Source organism: Myodes glareolus, chromosome X, assembly GCF_982192425.1.
Source record: "Myodes glareolus chromosome X, mMyoGla1.1, whole genome shotgun sequence".
Taxonomy (NCBI): domain Eukaryota; kingdom Metazoa; phylum Chordata; class Mammalia; order Rodentia; family Cricetidae; genus Myodes; species Myodes glareolus.
This window is the reverse complement of record NC_142053.1, coordinates 60305026-60325574: the sequence shown is the minus strand read 5'-3', so window position 1 is coordinate 60325574 and position 20549 is coordinate 60305026. Positions and strand designations below refer to the sequence as shown.

The 20549-nt window shown below is 36.4% G+C and overlaps 1 pseudogene; it reads left to right on the top strand.

Moving 5' to 3' along the window:
- Positions 1 to 2968: 2968 nt before the first annotated feature.
- Positions 2969 to 3340, top strand: LOC125389474 (6-pyruvoyl tetrahydrobiopterin synthase pseudogene; annotated as a pseudogene).
- Positions 3341 to 20549: the final 17209 nt, after the last annotated feature.

Here is a 20549-nt window from a genome sequence, read left to right as displayed (position 1 = left end):
AAAACATAAAACTTAAGAACTCATTTGAGGCACTTTGGAAATCTTCAGCTGTAAATGAAATCAAAGTGTGAAATTGTTCTCTTTCTCTACATTTAAAATTCACATTGTGCTGAAAACATGTATTTTTGAAAAGACTGCCCTCTATATTGTTTTTCTTCACATCTACCTTCCTAAAGAATTTTCTGTTTGGGCAGATTCAGGTCACAACTAAGCCGGATACTTCTCTGATTATTCACAAATAAATCATTCTCAAAATAAGGAAGAAAGTCACACAATCGTCCTCCAGCATTAAATTTCCAATCACACCAGTCAAGTAATAAAGTTCAGGATTAAAAGTTCCCACAGTAACCCCACTCTTTTCCTACTGCTTGTACCTTACAACACTACCTTTATATTTAAAGTGCTCTTCCTATAACACATTCAAACTCTTATCACAAACATTTTGCAAGATCTATCTGATTAAATATTCACCTTACAATATGAACAATGATGTAATCACTTTTAAATATAATGAAAATTAAATAGATCAAAGGTGCCAATAGACACTGTAGTTTAAAGAAAATAAGGCTCACATTGCAACCCATTTTATACTCTAATTTGTATTTCCCCATTTAGCCACCTGTTGTCATCCGCTCTTGAGGAATCATCACTGGAGGGTAGGGGGAGCAAGCAAACCCATAATCCAATGAAAATGTATTTTTTTCATATTTGAAATATTTTGTGACATCAGAAAATCAACCTAAATGGTCTGAATTTTTCCTCCCTTTCTAGAACGCAGACAGGCTGTGTATGGCATTTTTCAATCTTCATTTTGGTCATATTCAATGATCATATTAGGTAAAGCAATGTAACTAGTTTGTTAAATGCAGAGAATATGTAACTAATTTACAAGCATAGTTTTATAATTTGAAAAGACTTACTTTAGTGAGTTATCTATGATTGTTAGACAGTCAATAGCACAGTGCCCTACAATTTGTTATTTAAGTTTTTAATTCTCTACACATAATTTGACTATATAAATTCAACTCACTCTGTAATGTGATGAATTTATACAAGCAGTTTACCTCCCCACACTAAAACCTAAGTTTTTGCCCTTAGTCTTTTGCAATGACTTTTACAAACCAACAATAAAATAATCCAATTAGGATTTCATGTACCATCATTCATCCTCCTCCTCACAAATTATAAGGTTCGTGGATTTACCGTTTTCTCAGTAACCAACAGTTCACTTTATTTATCATCATATACTTAGATCATTATAGTATACCCATCACTAGAATTTATCTAATCTGGAAATAATGAAAATCTACCCTGTGTGTTATTACTTGATAAAATCTGAGGCATTATATTTGAAATATAAAACATAAGTGATTTTTGTTCATGTCATGCTTTCAATATTAGAAGAGGTTGTATTTATACTATAAGTTATTCTTTACATAAAATTTAAGTTTATATTAGAGTCATTTATTTATATCTGTTAAGCCTGACAATTCAGTGAGCCAGGAATTGATACCCATAATACCACAAATGGTAAGTGATGGTTCTTCCTACAGAAATTCACAGAGCAGTGATAAATTCAGAGGGAACTGAGGAAGTAGACACTTGTTAAGTGATATGAGAACTATCCAATTTTTTATGACCTTTCCAGCTCATAAGTAAAAACTGATAGTGTCATGAGCTTACTGTACACAAAAGTTGTGAAGGAAGTATGTAATTATGTAGATTTTGCAATTAGAGAAGCTCTAGAAAATATGATGTACTAAATAAAATTTTCCAATCTCCTTTCTAGATATCTTCTTTGACAATGCAAATATTTTTGGTTAATACTTTATTTACATGAAATATTGTGTTTATCAGAAGGATAACATAGTGTATATTTAAAGGAAGGTATTTTATCAGGTATTTTACCATTAGATCAATAAATCAGGAAAGCAGTAAAGCCTGGGAAAATAGGGGACAGGGTCCATGGGTCAAGAAATAGGGATGATGGAGGGAAGAACATTTAGGAAAATAAAGAGATGATGAAGTCAAGGAGGACTGAACTAAGCACAGTACAAACTGCACCAAGCCATAGATGCATCTAAACTGTGGTACCGTCATAAAGTAAGATCCAAAATCCTTTATTGAAGCCTCTGTAACCCTATCATCTAGAATAGAATCTCAAATCTATCTCTTTTATATAATGAAAATAATATTAGCACCTAGCAAATAGGGTTGGATGACTGAAATTGCCTGCCAGATATAAAACATTATTAGCAATGCCTGGAACATTATATGTGTTAATAGATTTGCTTTTGTGAAAATTACCAAGTAAAGCTTATATGTGTGTGATATATATATATCACATATTATATACAACATATTACATATTATATATATATATAATTTTAATGATTAAAACAGCTTATATAGTCCCTTTGTTGAGAGAAAAGAATAATGACAGAGGAGCTATGTGTTCCCCATATCATCTTAGATCATTTCATTCCCCAATCCCCAGGTCCCATCGCTTAGCATGTGTACTTGGGTAAAGTTTCCTCAGCTAGTTCCCTATTAATAGTTCTAAAGACAATAATTCAGCATTATTAAAACTACAATGAAAACTCCTTAAATGAATCCGTTAGAAAACACATTCTATAGCCAGATTGATGTGTTGGGACAATGCTGTAATTCCAGTATAGTGAAGGCTGAGGCAAGACGGCTGAAAAAATGAAGTTAGTCTATGCGAGAGAGCTAGTTTAAGTGCAGCCTCAGATAATATAGCAAAATTATATCACTAAAACACGAAAAACACCCATACACGACATACTGTAACTATAGATGTACAAAGGAAAGACTGAAAAGATGGTGCTATGTACTTGTGAACTCACAACAGCTGTGATTAACATTATAAAACCTACAAAAGGCTCCGGGGTCTAGGACATGAAGACCATGAGTGCGGCAGGTCGGCGCGACTGTCACGCCTCGTGTCTTTCAATGCGAGCCACCATCTGCACAGCCCATCTCTGAGCGATGAAGAGAACTTGAAAGTGTTTGGGAAATGCAACAATCCCAATGGTCACGGGCACAACTATAAAGTTGTGGTGACAGTATATGGAGAGATCCTGTTACAGGAATGGTTATGAATTTGACTGACCTCAAAGAATACATGGAGGAGGCCATCATGAAGCCCCTTGATTACAAGAACCTGGACCTGGATGTGCCGCACTTTGCAGATGTAAGCACAACAAAAAATGTAGCTGTCTATATCTGGGAAAATCTCCAGAAACTTCTTCCTAGAGGAATACTTTATAAAGTAAAAGTATATGAGACTGACAACATTTTAGTATATAAAGGAGAATAGATACTAGAGTTGAAGTATAGAAAGTCTGATTGCTTTTCTTATTTGAAAAAGCTCTTTATCCCTTTAGACTATCCAGCAGTCACCATATACTTGTGTCTCTACATTGTGTTCTGAACTGCCTGAGCATTCAAATGACTGTAAGGTCCACATTTAAATGTATTTAAATATCAAACTTTCAATATATACTGAATATATTTTTAGTGAGGAAGCAGGGAAGAGCTGAGGATTGAACCAGGGCCTCACCCACACCAAACATGCTGAGCTGCATCCAGTCCAATCCTCTCTGTGCCATTAGAGATCTGTTGTCTAGAATAAAAATTATTTCATTCTCAGCAAAAATAAATAAATAGATAAATAAATAAATAATAAATAAATAAAATTTACAAAAATAGGTCTGACAAGAATCTGCCAAATATTCAGGATGACCTCATAAGACCCCATCCCTCCTGGCATAGCTATAAACAGTTAATGGCTGCTGAGAATTGGAGAGATCTTTTCTTTCCTATAGTAGCAATTGGTAAGTTGTTCATGCTCCTGTAAATCAAATATCACCATATCCATGCATGTAACCTGAATTAAATGCAATTGTGTCACCACCACCCTAAAAATCATGAAAGTAAAAGGATGTCTAGTTGGGGAGAGAAAGAGTACCAGCATCAGAGAGAAGAGAAAAAAAAAGAGGGCACCAGAGTCAGATGTGGAATAATATGGTCTCTTATATGCTGATTTTCAGTAAATAAAAACACCTATCTGGATCCTTTTGATACCAGAACCTTACATTCCACTCATGCACTGTATTCTGACTCTATCAACATTACCTGATGTATAGTCTTTTGTTCATTGGTGTTCCTCCTACTGCTTTTACTATATTATATACACATGAGAAACTGCCTGCAGGAGACACATTCAAAGCCATTGTGCAAACATGAATATATGTGAAAATTAAATGCAAAGAAAAGAAAGGAAAGACAAACACATCATTATATGTTCTTTTGATTACTGCCCTACTCAGTAAAAGTCTCATGACTTATATTCATAGTTGTATAAAAAAAGAAACAGAAACAGCATAACATGTTTTTAATTTTTAAAACACTTCATTTTTGTGCACATCATGCTTTTCTTTGGGGGTCATCTTGACATTTTGGTTTTTACAACTTAAGTTTAAATGCTAAAACATTGACTATTACGATATACATCTATCATAATTGTCCTTGGCAAAGAGATTTCAGAAAGCAATAATCTTTTTCAAAAATAGAATGAACTTCAGATGAACATTGCTTCCTGCTTGAGAGATTGGATGTTTTATACAGAGAGCAATCAAGCAGTTCATTCTTTAAAAGAACTTGTACTTCTGCTTGAATTATCATTGGTATGGCAACAGCTCACGAAGAATTTTAAGAAAATATAAATTAAGTATCTTAACTTGCCACAATCTCAGGATGAGGGCCATCAGCATGGCAGCTGTAATATTTCAGGAAAAATGCCCATCAGACTTTACTTCCTAATTCCCTGATGTGTCGATAGAGAAGCTTGTGTCTTGGGTAGAACTATCTCTGGCTAAATAAAGAATTGCAAGGAAGGCACAAACTGATTTTCTGCTCAATGGACATCTTGGATCTACATCCATAGCATAGCCATATTTCATCAGCTTACTGGTTCATAAAAATGACATGAATACCTATTCCTCGGTTGTATTTGGAGGTTAGTTTTCTGGGATGCTTTATTTAAAAAAGAAAACAGGAAATAAAAGTATTATAATTTCCAATTTTCATTCTATAGAATGATGCCTTATGGTAAGCTATTAACTCTCCAATTTAGTAATGATAATATGCCTCCCAAGTTGCCACAAGAGAGATATGAATTTGAAAAAGATTCAAAATCATAACAAATTTTTTGTCATAAAAAACGTAACTTTATTCTATTTTACCATCTACCTCCCTTTTATCTAAGCCTTATTATCTTTCTGTTCTCCCAAAGACAAGATTTTTCTGCATCTTATGCCCATGTTGCCCTTGTGATTATCTACCATTTATCAAAAATACAAAGCTGGTTGTAAATTAGCTATAAAATTTTGCAGTATAATTGTCTCCTACATAATTTGGCATCTCTCTGGAACTCTATATTCTCACTATTTTTGGTGGATTCTATCTACCGATCTTTCTTAATACCAACTTACACGGTTTGATAGATCCTTAAGTACCACATCAGTAAAATTCCAATGTATCCAGAAGTTGCAAGTTCTAGAAATCTTACAAGTCTAAAATTGCTTCAGTAAAAAAGGCCAATTTGCACATTGTCACTGAACATCCATCATGGATTATTGGAAATCTACTTTATGGGCACTGTTTTATCTAAAAGGAATACATATATCTTTTTTGACTTTTTAATTAATTTATAAAAATTTCTACTTCCTCCCAATACCCTTCCACTCCCCCCACTCCCTCTCCTCCTCCCTCTCCAGTCCTAAGAGCAGTCAGGGTATCTTTAAAGAGAACACCAGTTAGTAATAGACAGCTAAAGCTGCCCATACTATCAACTAAGCATATTGTAATAAAACAAGACATAAACAGTCACTTGTATGTCACTTGAATTTTAAAATATCAAATAACATACAAAAAATCAGTACATTCTAATCTTTGTTGATTTCTTAAGAAAAGGCAGTGAGTTCATGACCTTGGGTCTCATTATTTAACTGGACTTTCTCAAAGTATTTATCCAGACAATCTCAACCTAGATTTATCTAGACAATCTCAAACTTTCCTAAAGCAAGTTAAAAGTGAGTGTCTTGAGGGGATCAAGAGTTTTACTACTTATATAACTTTTTCATTTCTGGAATCAAATTTCTGACAAGAAGTAACTTAAAGAAAAAAGGGTCTGTTTGGGCTTACAGTTTGAGGCAATACAATCTACTATGAAAAGGAAAGCATGATGATGGAAGAGTGATATAGTTGGTTACAATATTTCGAATCAAGAAGCAGAATGCAGACAGGAACTATGTTGCGCTATAAAATTTTAAGTGATCCACTTGAGACTTCTTCTTGCAGAGCTCTACCTCTTCAAGGTTCCACAACCTTCCAAATCTGTAAATTCTCTAGGAATAAACTTAAGAGTCTGTGGGGGACATTTAACTGTCGAACTCCAACACTACTTCTCTAAACTTCCAGTTAATTCTCTTTTATCTCTTTACTAAAATTTATTCTACTGCTGCAATAATTTGCTTAATTTTTTTCTACTTTAGTATATAAATTACTATATGTCCATTTACTTTATAGCTTCCAAAAATGTTTGTCTATATGTGTTATTCTGATTTTTCCCTCTACTGTTTTATCTGTCCTTGTGGTTTTATACCTTTTTGATTTTTTAAAAAACTAATTTATGGACTTTAAGGAAGTGCTCAGATAAACATACGTATTTATCCAAATGTTCCTGGAAGTATTTTAGTTATGGGGATAATCTGAATAGACATGTATTTAATAGCATATAACTCAAGCAGTAGTGAGGACAGAATGATTTTGAGAAAAATAATACTGGAAACCAACTGAAGAGCTTGCTGTGATGAATAGAGACTAAACTAAAGCTGAGGTAGTAAAGTCAAATATCAAAAGTGCTGAGGAGATCAAGACATCAATAAGTGGTTTCAAATTGAATATAAATATATTCAATTAAAAATAAAATATTAAAAATTTCTACCACAGGCAGAACTAGCAAAGAAAGGAGCTTAGATAAGGAAATATACAAAACAGAAATTATATGGAGTGACCTAGGCAAAAAATGCAGATTTGAGAAACATGCATATAGATATACTACAACTTGTCATAAAGTGTTTCCTTTAAATTAATACTAAAATATATTATTTGTTATAAATAACAATATTATAGCTCTTTCTAGTCACTTTAGAAGTATCTGAAATGGGACTATTTGTACATATTTGAGTGTGTCAAACATATATGCTTCCATTACTATAGAAAATAGTAATAGAGAAAATAGTTCTCTCAAGTATGTACAAATTCATTATGCATATCATAATTTTATGTGTGAATAATATTCATATCTTAATAGTCATTGGATTTTGTGTGATATGCTTTGCTTTTGAGACAGGATCTCACTTTGCAGCCCTGACTGGCCTGGAACTTGTAGGATAGGCTGTCCCTAAACTCACACATATACCTGCCTTTGTGTCCCTTGTTCTGGGATTAAAAGCATTTACCACCACAACCAATATATCATTGAATTTTCTGATATAAGTGAATCATAAGGAATTTTTCATTCTAGACACTGAGAATCAGGGCTAATTCTGGTTGTCTAGCTTTCTAGGTACAATATATGAATCCTTCAAGAATATGTGCTCACTCAAATAAATAATTTAGTTGAAAATTTATTTATAATTATTTGGCAATATCTATATCAGCAAAATAATTGCATAGTCCTACTGTTTTTTTTCTCTTATATTATCTGGAAATATGATGAAAAGAATGTATCTCTTACATTATTTAAATTCTGGTTTATCTCACATAAATAAAAATTATTTTTCTTTAACTTAAAACAATAAGCAAGTTTCATATATTTTAGGGGTGCAGACTGCTGAATTTAAATAGCTATTGTTATTTTAAAAAATCATAGGCTCAAAGAAAGATCATTACAAATAAGATAATGTCTTTAAGAAAGAAAGGAATTTATAAACTATATAATTAAGAAATCGCACAGAACCTCTACTAATCTCCAAATTATAAAGTATTATCTCTAAAATCCCCCAGATTGCTCTCTGGACAGAGGAGAGGGTGCCTGAATCGGCCGTGGCCCATGACCATACTGATGTATATTTTGCTTATCACCATAGATCCTTCGTCTGTCGAAGGACGGCTATGCAGTCGGAGGCCCACATTGGAGCAACGGATTGAGCCCCCCGAGGTCCGGAGGGGGAGCAGAAGGAGGAGGAACATGAAAGACGAAATCAGTACTGCGAGGGATGCTATCACCCACTGATACAAGGGAACGGATCTGATGAGAATTTACCAGGGCCAGTCGGACTGGGACTGAACGAGGACGTGATCTAGCCAGATTCTCGGAATTTGGCCGGATTCTCTGACTGTGGCTGGCCCGGGGTCTTTCTGAAAAGCCATTGACTATGACACTGGGACCTGTTTCCTCTGCATATGCTGGATTTTGGGGATCCAGTCTGTTTGGATGCTCGCCTTCCTGGACCTGGAGGGAGGGGGAGGGAGCTGGAGCTTCCCACAGGGCAGGAAACCCTGACTGCCCTGGGGGACAGAGGGGAAGGAGGGGGGGAGTGGGGGGAGTGGGAGGGTGTTGGGAGGGGGGGCGGAAATGGAAACTTTTATAATTTAATAAAATTTACTAAAAAAAAATAAATAAATAAATAAAAAAAAGTATTATCTCTAAGCATAACATACTTCCTGGAAAAATTAAGTAAAATTTATTCATCTCACATTGTTGTCTTTCTTCTCAAAACAATGTTTTTTTAAATAACATTTAAAATACAAACTGGTTTAATTCCAAATGAAAGATAGTATGTTCATTCTATTTTGATTATCACAGTAGTTAAACATCATGTCAGGAGCCCCGCATTTAGCTCCTTAAATCACGTCTCCCTCTGAGATTCAATGCACTAGAGATAAAGTATTGTAATTCATTATCTTTTCTGGCTCAACAGTTGAAAAATGTCTCAAATTCTTAGACTGCATTTTTCTGCCAATATTTCAGGATAAAAATAAGGATGGTGTTGCATATTTCTATAGGTTTAAGATAAAAAAATATTCCTAATGATCATTAGTTTACTGTATATTTTAGACTCAAAGCATCATTTCTCCCAATTCCAAGAAACTACGGCATGGTGGTATATGACGATTCATATACAAGATACAAGGTACCTGAAAACTATTATTATCAGACTGACACTGTCTTAGTCATTGTTCTTCGGTGGTGATGTGACAACATGCTTAACTCAACTCTTATAAGAGAAAATATTTAATTGGGGCCTTGGTTATATTTTCAGAGCTAAGTGCATTATCATTGCAGGGAGCGTGACAACAGATCAGGCAGGAATGGTGCTGGAGAAATAGTTGAGAGTTGCATCCTGACACAAGGGCAAAAACATAGAAAGAGAAAGAGAAACAGAGACAGAGAGAGACACAGAGACAGAGAAAGAGAAATGGACTTGTCAAACCTCCAAGTCCACCACCAGTGCTATATTTCCTCCAACAGTACCACAACTTCTAATCATTCTATTAAACAGTTCAATATATGTGCCTATAGGGGTCATTCTTATTCAGACCATCTCAAACATATTTGTAATTTGGGGGAAATCATTTGTTCTTTTATCAAAATATACTTTTTACACTGGCTGCACAAGTTTGCATTCCCACCAACAATGGATGAGTGTTCCCCTCACTCCACATCCCCTCCAGCATAGGCTATCATTGGTGTTTTTGAGTTTAGCTATTCTGACAGGTGTAAGATGGTATCTCCAAGTGGTTTTGATTTGCATTTCCCAGACCACTAAGGAGGTTGAGCATGTCCTTAAGTGTCTTCTGGTCATTCGAAGGTCATCTGTTGTGAATTCTCTGTTCAGTTCAGTACCCCATTTTTTAATTGGGTTAATTAGAGATTTAGTGTCTAGTTTCTTGAGTTCTTTGTATATTTTGGAGATCAGACCTTTGTCTGATGAGGGGTTGGTAAAGATCTCCTCCCAGTCCGAAGGTAGCCTTTTTGTCTTACTGACAGTGTCCTTTGCTTTACAGAAGCTTCTCAGTTTCAGCAGGTCCCATTTATTCATTGTTTCTCTTATTGTCTGTGCTACTGGGGTTCTACTTAGGAAGTGGTCTCCAGTGCCTATATCTTGTAGAGTACTTCCCAATTTCTCTTCTATCAGGTTCAAAGTGGACAGATTAATGTTGATGTCTTTAATCCATTTGGACTTGAGTTTTGTGCATGGTGATAGATATGGATCTACTTTCATTCTTCTACATGTTGACATCCAGTTATGCCAGCACCATTTGTTAAAGATGCTTTCCTTCTTCCACTGTATACCTCTAGCTCCATTGTCCAAAATTAGGTGTTCATAGGTTTGTGGGTTAATATCCAGGTCTTCTATTCAATTCTATAGGTAGACTTCTCTGTTCTTATGCCAATACCAAGCTGTTTTCAATACTGTAGCTCTGTAATAGAGTTTGAAGTCAGGGATGGTAATGCCTCCAGAAGTTCCTTTATTGTATAAGATTGTTTTGGCTATCCTGGGTTTTTTGTTTTGCCATATAAACTTGATTATTGTTCTCTCAAGGTCTGTGAAGAAGTTTGATGGGATTTTGATGGAGATTGCATTGAATCTATAGATTGCTTTTGGTAGAATTGTCATTTTTACTATGTTGATTCTCCCAATCCAAGAGCAGGGGAGGTCTTTCCATTTTCTGGTATCCTCCTCAATTTCTTTCTTCAAAGACTTAAAGTTCTTGTCAAATAGGTCTTTCACTTCCTTGGTTAGTGTAACCCCAGATATTTTATGCTATTTGCGGCTATCGTGAAAGGTGATGTTTCTCTGATTTCCCTCTCTGCTTCTTTATCCTTTGTGTATAGGAGGGCAACTGATTTTTTGGAGTTGATCTTGTATCCTGCCACATTACTAAAGGTGTATATCAGCTGTAGGAGTTCTTTGGTAGAGTTTTTAGGGTCGCTTATGTACACTATCATATCGTCAGCAAATAACGAAAGTTTAACTTCATCCTTTCCAATTCGAATCCCATCAGCCACTGTGGAAATCAGTGTGGTGGTTTCTCAGGAAACTGGGAGTCAACCTCCCTCAGGACCCAGCAATTCCACTCTTGGGAATATACCCAAGAGATGCCCTATCATACTACAAAAGTATTTGTTCAACTATGTTCATAGCTGCACTATTTGTAATAGCCAGAACATGGAAACAACCTAGGTGCCCCTCAATAGAAGAATGGTTAAAAAAGATGTGGAACATATACACATTAGAGTTTTACTCAGCGGTAAAAAACAATGACATCTTGAACTTTGCATGCAAATGGATGGAAATAGAAAACGCTTTACTGAGTGAGGTAACCCAGACCCAAAAAGAGGAATATGGTATGTACTCACTCATAAGTGGATTCTAGCCATAGTTAAAGGTCTTTGAGTCTATAATTTGTGATCCTAGAGAAGCTAAATAAGAAGGTGAACCTGAAGAAAATCATATAGTTATCCTCCTGGATATTAGAACTAGGCAACATTGCCAGGCAAACTCGGGTGCATGGGAGGTGCGGGGTGGAAGTAGGGGAAGATGGTTAGGGAGAGGGGAGAGGGGAAGGATTGGGAGTGGCTTGGGGGAAAGGGAGGGGGGAGGGAGGAAGGATGGTTATGGGAGCAGGGAAGTTTATATCTCAACTAAGGGAGCCATTTTAGGGTATGCAAGAGACTTGATTCTGGAAGGGTTCCCAGGCCCAAGGAGAGGTCCCCAGATTGTACTCTGGGCAGCCCAGACATGGATAACTGAATCCACAAAAAGCTTGAGAAAGCTTGGGAAAGAATAGAGTAAATCATGGTTTCTTGGTAGCAGCAATTTCTTGGATCTGCTCTGCTTGTTAGAGGCAAGCAAATGCTCTCATCTAAGAGAGGCTTCCTGACTCAGCTTTAGCTGCAAAACCCTGCAGCTCATTAAGAGGTCCTGCCACAAAACACTTAAATGGTGTTGATGAAAAGCTGAATGCATGCTTTTCGGTTTTTAGCCATAGCAGGAAAAAAGCTGTGCTGTTTTAAAATGCCAGCTTTCTGGGCCATCCTGCCAGCCCAAACTCTGACTCTTTCAGGCAGGCAGTCTGACTGAGTGTGGTCTGTGACCAGAATGCTGCAGCTTGCTTTTTTGGCAGGGACCTTGAAACACTGTAGAGTTCTGAGGATAAAAATGGCTCCAGTGGTACCTTTATCATGAGTCTGGAAAGCTAAGCAATGGGCTGGAACTAGCCATCAAAGTCACAGCTCTCCATATTGCTTAGTAAATTAAAGGCTCATGTGGTCAGAAAAAGAGAGATATATGGTAAAGAGAGATTCAAAGATGAAAAAACCTCTAAATGTTTTACAGTGTGTTAAAAATATATGCATGCTAAAAGTTAAAGTTCTTAAAGTTAAAAAGAAAGAGAGTAGTTGGGTGTGGTAGTACACACCTTTAATCCCAATGCCTAGGAGGCAGAGGTATATTGACCTCTGAAACTTTAAGGGGCAGAGGTAGTTGACCTCTGTGACTTCAAGGTGTGGGAGCACACACCTTTAATCCCAATGCCTGGGAGGCAGGGACAGAAGCATCTCTGAGTTCAAGGTGTGGTAGCACATGCCTTTAATCCCAGCACTTCGGAGGCAGAGACAGACAGATTTCTGTGAGTTCAAGGACAGCCTGGTCTACAGACTTATTCCAGGACAAAGATATACAGAGAACCTGTGTCAAAAAGTAAAAGTAAAAATAAAAGAAATAGAGGTTAAAAATAAAGCTGCATAAAGATGGAAAATACACAGAGAATCTTGATACTGTATGCTATTATGCTCTCTTTGAATTGCTTGAATGCTGAGGAAGGAGCAACAGCTGCTAAAAGATATTTGTTTATAAATGCTGCTGAACTAATCCAAGATAGATATGTTGAAAATACCTTGACTTCTGAATTTGGATCTAAGGATATGATACTTTGGAAAGGACGTTCTTCTTTTGTTTTCACAGAGGATGAGACCCTGTGGATTTCTTCTATCCCAATATGGTATGATAGACCATGCCCTCCTGAAAGGTTTCTGTGAACACCCTCAAAAAATTACTTCACTCAACTGCCGACTGAGATGAACCTGGCAGACAGGTTATACCATGAAAGACCTGATTAACTGAGCCCCTATACAGCAGGAAGAAGTTTGGAGAGAAATAACTACGTCCATATTCCCAAATATTGTTTATAAATGTTCTTTTACATTTAAAGGGGGATATGATATAGATATGAATAATTTCATTGGTATGGATTTTAAGGTCAATTTTGTTATATGTATATATATTTCTGATCTTGATTGATGTATTGTGATTGTATAGTTCATTTAAAAATGCAATGTATAATTAAAAATATAGGTTGTTTATGGATAATCATTGATAATAGTCAAGCTTGTAGTAATGTTAGTTTGATTTTCTAGATGTGCATAGATATATTTCAGAGAGACATTCTTCATATCTTTCAAAGGCTACAGAACATGGCATTTAATGTTTTAATAACTTAGGACAATGAAACACGTCTGCTCCTGGCAGCACCAATCTACTTCAAGAGGAAGATGGGCATCGAAGAGGCTCCTTATGGAGTTGGTTAGCCATTTGGGCAAGAAACTGCTCTTGCCTGGATTGTTGTATAAACTGGACATAGAAAACCCGCAGAGAGAGGACTGCTGAACTTGCCTAAAGGTGAGATGATCTTTCGAGGTTCTTGATTCATGAAAGAGTCTGCGAGACATTCTGCAGGACACAGCTGATAGTGACTGAACTGCCTTTGAAATTTCCTGCTTAATGGATATTATGGGCCTGAAGGCCGAAGATGGATGCCCCAATGATACAAAGGATCTTTGGGTGACTGTCCAGGCAGCGAGATGTCTCTGTCATTTCTAGAGTTTTGGAAGTTGCTTATTTCTTGTTTACTTAGATAAACAAGATATAAATATTATATCCTTCTGGAGTCTTTGATGGAGTTGAAGAATGATTAGTTATAGTTATAGTTTTCTATTATTATGATAAAGATAAAATAGATAAAAATATTGTAACTGTAATCCTTACTGTTTTGTTATATGTAATTTTACTATGTTAAAGTTAAAGCCTTCCTTTTTGTTTAAACAGAAAAGGGGAAATGATGTGGAAGGGTCTTCTATCTATTGTTATTTTCATTGGTTAATAAAGAGACTGCCTTGGCCCTCTGATAGGACAGAAAATTAGGTAGGCAGAGTAAACAGAACAGAATGCTGGGAAGAGAGCAATGAGGCAGATGCCATGGAGCCAGCCACCAGGTCAGACATGCTGAATCTTTCCCGGTAAGCCACACCTCGTGGTGCTATACAGATTATTAGAAATGGGTTAATCAAGATGTGAGAGTTAGCCAGTAACTAACTCTCTAGAGATAATGGGCTAGGCAGTATTTAAATGAATACAACTTATGTGTTATTATTTCTGGGGCTAAACTAGCCGTGCAGAAGCTGGGCAGGATGAAAAGCAGGCCTGCCTGCAGTGCATTACTACAATAAGTGGATTCTAGCCATAGTTAAAGGTCTTTGAGTCTATAATTTGTGATCCTAGAGAAGCTAAATAAGAAGGTGAACCTGAAGAAAATCATATAGTTATCCTCCTGGATATTAGAACTAGGCAAGATTGCCAGGCAAACTCGGGTGCATGGGGGGTGGGGGGTGGAAGTAGGGGAAGATGGTTAGGGAGAGGGGAGAGGAGGAGGATTGGGGATGGCTTGGGGGAATGGGAGGGGGGAGGGAGGAAGGATGGTTATGGGATCAGGGAAGTTTATATCTCAACTAAGGGAGCCATTTTAGGGTATGCAAGAGACTTGATTCTGGAGGGGTTCCCAGGCCCAAGGAGAGGTCCCCAGATTGTACTCTGGGCAGCAGAGGAGAGTGTGCCTGAACTGGCCTTGGCCCATAACCATACTGATGAATATTTTGCATGTCACCACAGAACCTTCATATGGCGATGGATGGAGATAGAGACAGAGACACATATTGGAACACTGGACTTAACTCCCTAGGCCCAAATGAGAAGCAGGGGGAGGGAGATCATGAGCAAGGAAAGCAAAATCAGAGGGGGCCTTCATCCTACGATGGATGGAGATAGAGACGGAGACCTACATTGGAGCACTGGAAGTCAGGACCACGAAGGGTGCGTTCACTCACTGATACAAGGGGACTGATCAAATGAGAGCTCACCAAGGCCAGTTGGACTGGGACTAAATGAGCATTTGATCAAACCGGATTCTCTGAATGTGGCTGACATGGGGGCTGACTGAGCCCCCGAGGTCCAAATGAAGACTGAGAAGCCATTGACAATGGTACTGGGTCTTGTTTCGTCTGCATGGACTGGCTTTTTGGGATCCTGGCCTGTTTGGATGCTCACCTTCCTAGACCTGGAGGGAGTGGGAAGGACCTTGGATTTCCCACAGGACAGGAAACCCTGACTGCCCTTGGGAATGGTGAGGGAGGAGGAGAGGGAGTTGGGGGAGTGGGGGGAGTGGGAGGGTATTGGGAGGAGGGGAGGAAGTGGAAAGAGTGTTTTCAGATACTTGAATAAAGTCTAACGGAAAAAAAAATATGTTTTTTACAGCTTAAAACCAATATGTTCCACTGGGAAATTTGTATGCTCATTCACTTTCAGATTTCCTCTTTTTTTTTTTAAAGATTTATCTATTTATTGTATTCACAGTATTCAGCCTCCATGTATGCCTGCACACCAGAAGAGGGAACCAGATCTCATTAAAGATGGTTGTAAGCCACCATGTGGTTACTGGGAATTGAACTCAGGACCTCTGGAAGAACAGTTAGTGTTCTTAACCTCTGAGCCATCTCTCCAGCCCCTCAGACTTCTTCTTTCTTTCACCTCACAATCTACCTGCTTATAATGTCCTTTTTGTTCAGCTAATGGAGACTTTAATTGCACAAAAATACCAATTCATCTTTATGTTCCAATTTAAAAAATGAATTTAAAACTACACATGATTGAGTAAATCTACTAAGCTGATTTATTTGAAAGCAAATTATTAAAATCATCTTCAAATGATTGCCAAACTCAGTTGTCATCATTGGCTTCTCAGAAAAAAAAATGTACTTCCTTGTCCTAACATAGTATTCACTCAAAGATAGTATTCGTTTGTTAATAACAGCTTCAGAATTATAATCTTTCCCATCAAAGGGATGTCACATTCATGCACATAAATAGAAAATGTGCTTTGCATAATTCACAATATACTCATGTTTAAGGAATTATGCTTATATAACTCATTTAAAAAGTAATATATAATATAAAATTATAGATTAATGTATAGTCATTTGTAATAGTCAAACTTATAGTCATGCTAGGTTTTATAGATGTGTATATATATATATATATATATATATATATATATTTCAAATGGATAGGTATTCTTCGAAACTTTCAAAGACTAACAGAATATGACATTTAAAATTATTTAAGAAATTAGATTTTTCTAGACAATGAGACATGTCTTCATCTGGCAGCATCAATCTACTTCCAGAAGATGATGGGCATAGAAGAGGCTCCTTATGGAGTTTGCTAACCATTTGGACAAGAAACTTCTTGCTTGGACTGCCCAATGGTATGCTGTATGAACTGGACATGCATGACCCACAGAAAAGTGACTGTTAAACTTTACAAAAGATGGAATGGTCCTTCAGGGTTCCTGCTTCACAGAGGAAACTGCAAGACATTCTGCAGGACAAAGAAGAAAGCAACTGAGAAACTTTACCACTGCAAGACATAAGAGATCTTCAAATTTCCTACTTCACTGAAAAGTTTGCCAAATATTACAGGCCTGTAGGCTAAAGATGGATACCCCAATGTTACAGAAGAACTTTGGGTGACTTCCAAGACAGCCAGATGTCTTTGTCAATTCTACAGTTTTGGAAGTTGCTTATGATACACTTCCTGTTTATCTAGGTAATATTATATCCTTCTGGGGTCTTCGAAAAGTTGATGACAAATAGCTATAGTTATAGCTTCACTTAGTTATGATAAAAGATAAGATATGAAACTTTAGACTCACAAAGAAATATTTTAACTGTAATTCTTGTTTGATACCTGTTTTGTTATATGTAATTTTACTATATTAAAATTAAAACTTTCCTTTTTATTTAGACAGAAAAGGCAAGATTATGTGGTATGTCCTTCTGTATTTTTACGGCTTTTATTAGATAATGAATAAAGTTATTTTGGCCAATGGCTTAGTAAAGTAAAGCCAGGTAGAAAATCCAAACAGAGATATATAGAGAAAGTAGGAAGAGTCAAGAAAGGAGTTGCCACATAGCTACCAAAGGAGAGAGATACCAAAATTCTATTGGTAGGCCACAGCTTCCTGGTGATACACAGATTAATAAAAATGGGTTAATTTAAGGCATAAGTATTAGCTAATAAGAAGCTTGAGCTAATAGGTCAGACATTGTTGTAATTAATACAGTTTCTGTGTGATTATTCTGGTCTGCGCAATCGGGAACCAAAATGCAGTCTCCTCTTACAAAAATGTTTTATTTTTATGATTAATTATGTAGAGTTGGGATGGGGTGGGGTAATGCGCATGGGAATGAAGCTTTTTACAGAATCCAGAGTAGAGCATCAGATCTCCTAAAGCTGGAGTTACATTCAGTTGAGAACAAACCAACATAGGTGCTTGGAAATAAACTCTGGTCTCCTGCAAAAGGAGTACATACTATTAGCCATTGTACTATCTTTCCAGTCTTCAATGGACCCTAAAATAATAGTTGGAAGTATAGACATAGCTGACCTTTAGCAAAACTGTAAAGAATATAAGCCTTACTTTTAATATAATAACAAAATAAATATAAATATACTTCACTCAATGGTTGGTGCATAGTAATCACTTGATAAAATATAGCTTACTCTCTTTGTTCTTCTTTCAGTATCTTCTCCTGAATCTTAGATATTTTTGCACTATTACTTGGGTATTCTCACAGCAACTTTGTGCTGGATGGCCGCACCCATTTATACTATTCAAACTTACTGACATTCACATTCCTGTTTCCATGAATTTCTTGTCCTGTTTCTTGAAAAATCTGTCTCAAGTAACTTTTTTGTTTTCTGGAAAGGATCTAATCAATTAATTCTCACTTAAAGATTAGCTTAATATATTATTCCCTTCAAAGATATTAATAGCTTATAGGGGACCATCAGAGTCTCAAGGTAAAGAATTATTAATGATTTTCACAAATATAAGAAAAGATATTCTGAGAGATACAATTCTGTTCCTGGAAAGAGGATCATATGCAGTTCCTCAATATATATTCATGTACAGATAAAAGGTTGCTTTTCCAACAGTAAACATGCATCATAGGGTACAATGAAAGACCAGAGTAACTAACATTCACAAATATATTCAAACAGTAAAATATGCCATATAAGGTGAACAGTATTAGTCTTTAATTGTGTCTATTCTCCAACTACTCTCCCTCATCAGAAAGTGAAAGTGTTACTAACAGTAATCTTGTTAATAGCTGATACTGTAGCTAATAGGTTTCCTTATTTAGGATATGTGAAAAACTTTGCCAACTTCATGGTTTGAGGAATTCTCTCAAAGCTGAAGTGACTAAAATTTCCATTGACCTTACTGTCACACAAGACCTGCTAGTTTCACAGCAGTCTAATTAACACTCATACCATTTCCTGAGAAAACTGATTGTACTTCCAACATAATCAGGCTTCTGGCAATAGGAATGGTACACATAAAAAGTAATATCTAAAATCTGATTTTTCTAAGAGCTTCTTTCTCTTCCTTGGAAATTGTCTAAATGAGACAGAGAGTGTAATGCTGCCGTGTTTAATCTGGTTTGAGCAGCACATTTTTGATACATGATTATTCCTTTGTTTCTGTTGTTCCTCCTATCTTCAAAGCCTTCTTTCTCATACCACTTATTGAATTTAGCCTGATGAGATACCTTATGACAATGGAAATGATAGGTTACACACACTAGCATTTCATGTTCTATATACTATGTTCTCAGATAAGCTGAAGGGCCATTTATTAATGCTCATACTATACTGTGTTTCCCATTTCTTTCTTATAGCAACCTAGAAGTTACAGAAAATTATTCTTAATTTACTCAGATGAAATGCAAAGTAGCCAAAGTATTGACCGGAGTAATACAACAAATAACAAACACAACCCAGATTAAAATCTGGAATTATTTGCCTCTGTCCAATGATAGTACCTATAAAAATGTACCATTTCTTACTACATGTCCTCTCCTCTAATAGCTAATCCCACATTTTTAGATGTCTCCATCATTTTCAAGCGCTAATTTTCACATAAAGCAGCCAAATCTTGGCCTACCTGAATTTAGCAGTAACGTAATGAAGGTCCTATTCCTTCATCATTCCATGTAAATTATCAAATATTTAAAAGAACCACACACAAGGAAAATGGGCTACAAGCACTGTGGCAAGCAGCCTCACTCATTACTTTTTAAAGTAAGATAGAGATGTGAGGCGGTACCAATAAACAGTAGATACACCAATGGTCCAATAGCCTCTGAAGCCAGGGGGAGACTTATGGAAGACAGCACCATCAAATAAATGGATATGATGTTAAATAAGTCAAACACTCTGGATAATGTGTTAAAATGTAATTTTTTGTACTAAATTATCTCTACAACCAACAAATTTATGTTCAAAGAAAAGAGGACAAAATGACTATTATTGAAAGTAAAAAGGTAGTATCCACCATTTACTTATTGACAAGTAAACTAAGACATGTGGCAGTAAGATTAAGAAGAAAATGAGCCTACATTAACAATATTCATCTTTCTTTGTATCTTTTATTTTTGCCACACTGATTTTAACAATTATTCTCAGAATCCATTGTTTTCTATTTTCAGAGAATTTTCCTAGGAAACCTGAACAAGTGTTCATGTGTTTGTGATTACTAATGCATTCACTGTGATGAGGTTTGAATGTAAAATGTCCCTCACAGCCTCACTGGAGGAAAAGGGTCATTTTAGAGTCGGCCTTGAAGATTTTATAGCTTAGCTCTACTACTTGTTAACGATCTACTCCTTATTGCAAATGCAATATGGTCACCCAACCTCCTACTTCTGCCTCCATGCATTCTCCAACATAATGAATTATATTCTCTAAACTCTAAGCCAGAATAAATTCTTCCTTCATTAAATAACTTTAGGTTATTAACATTTTATCACAGCAATAAGAAAAGTTAGAGAGCCACTTAGCGTGTAGTCTTCATGACTAACTAAATGTCATTTTGAACCAGCATGATAGCTCATCTGGTAAAGGTATCTGCCACTGAGGCTGAAAACCTGAATTTAGTCTCTAGGTCCAGAGTGGTGGAGTGGTGGATGGAGAGAATATACTTTGACTTGGTTGTCCTGTGAAACACACACACACACACACACACACACACACACACACACACACGTGCACACACAC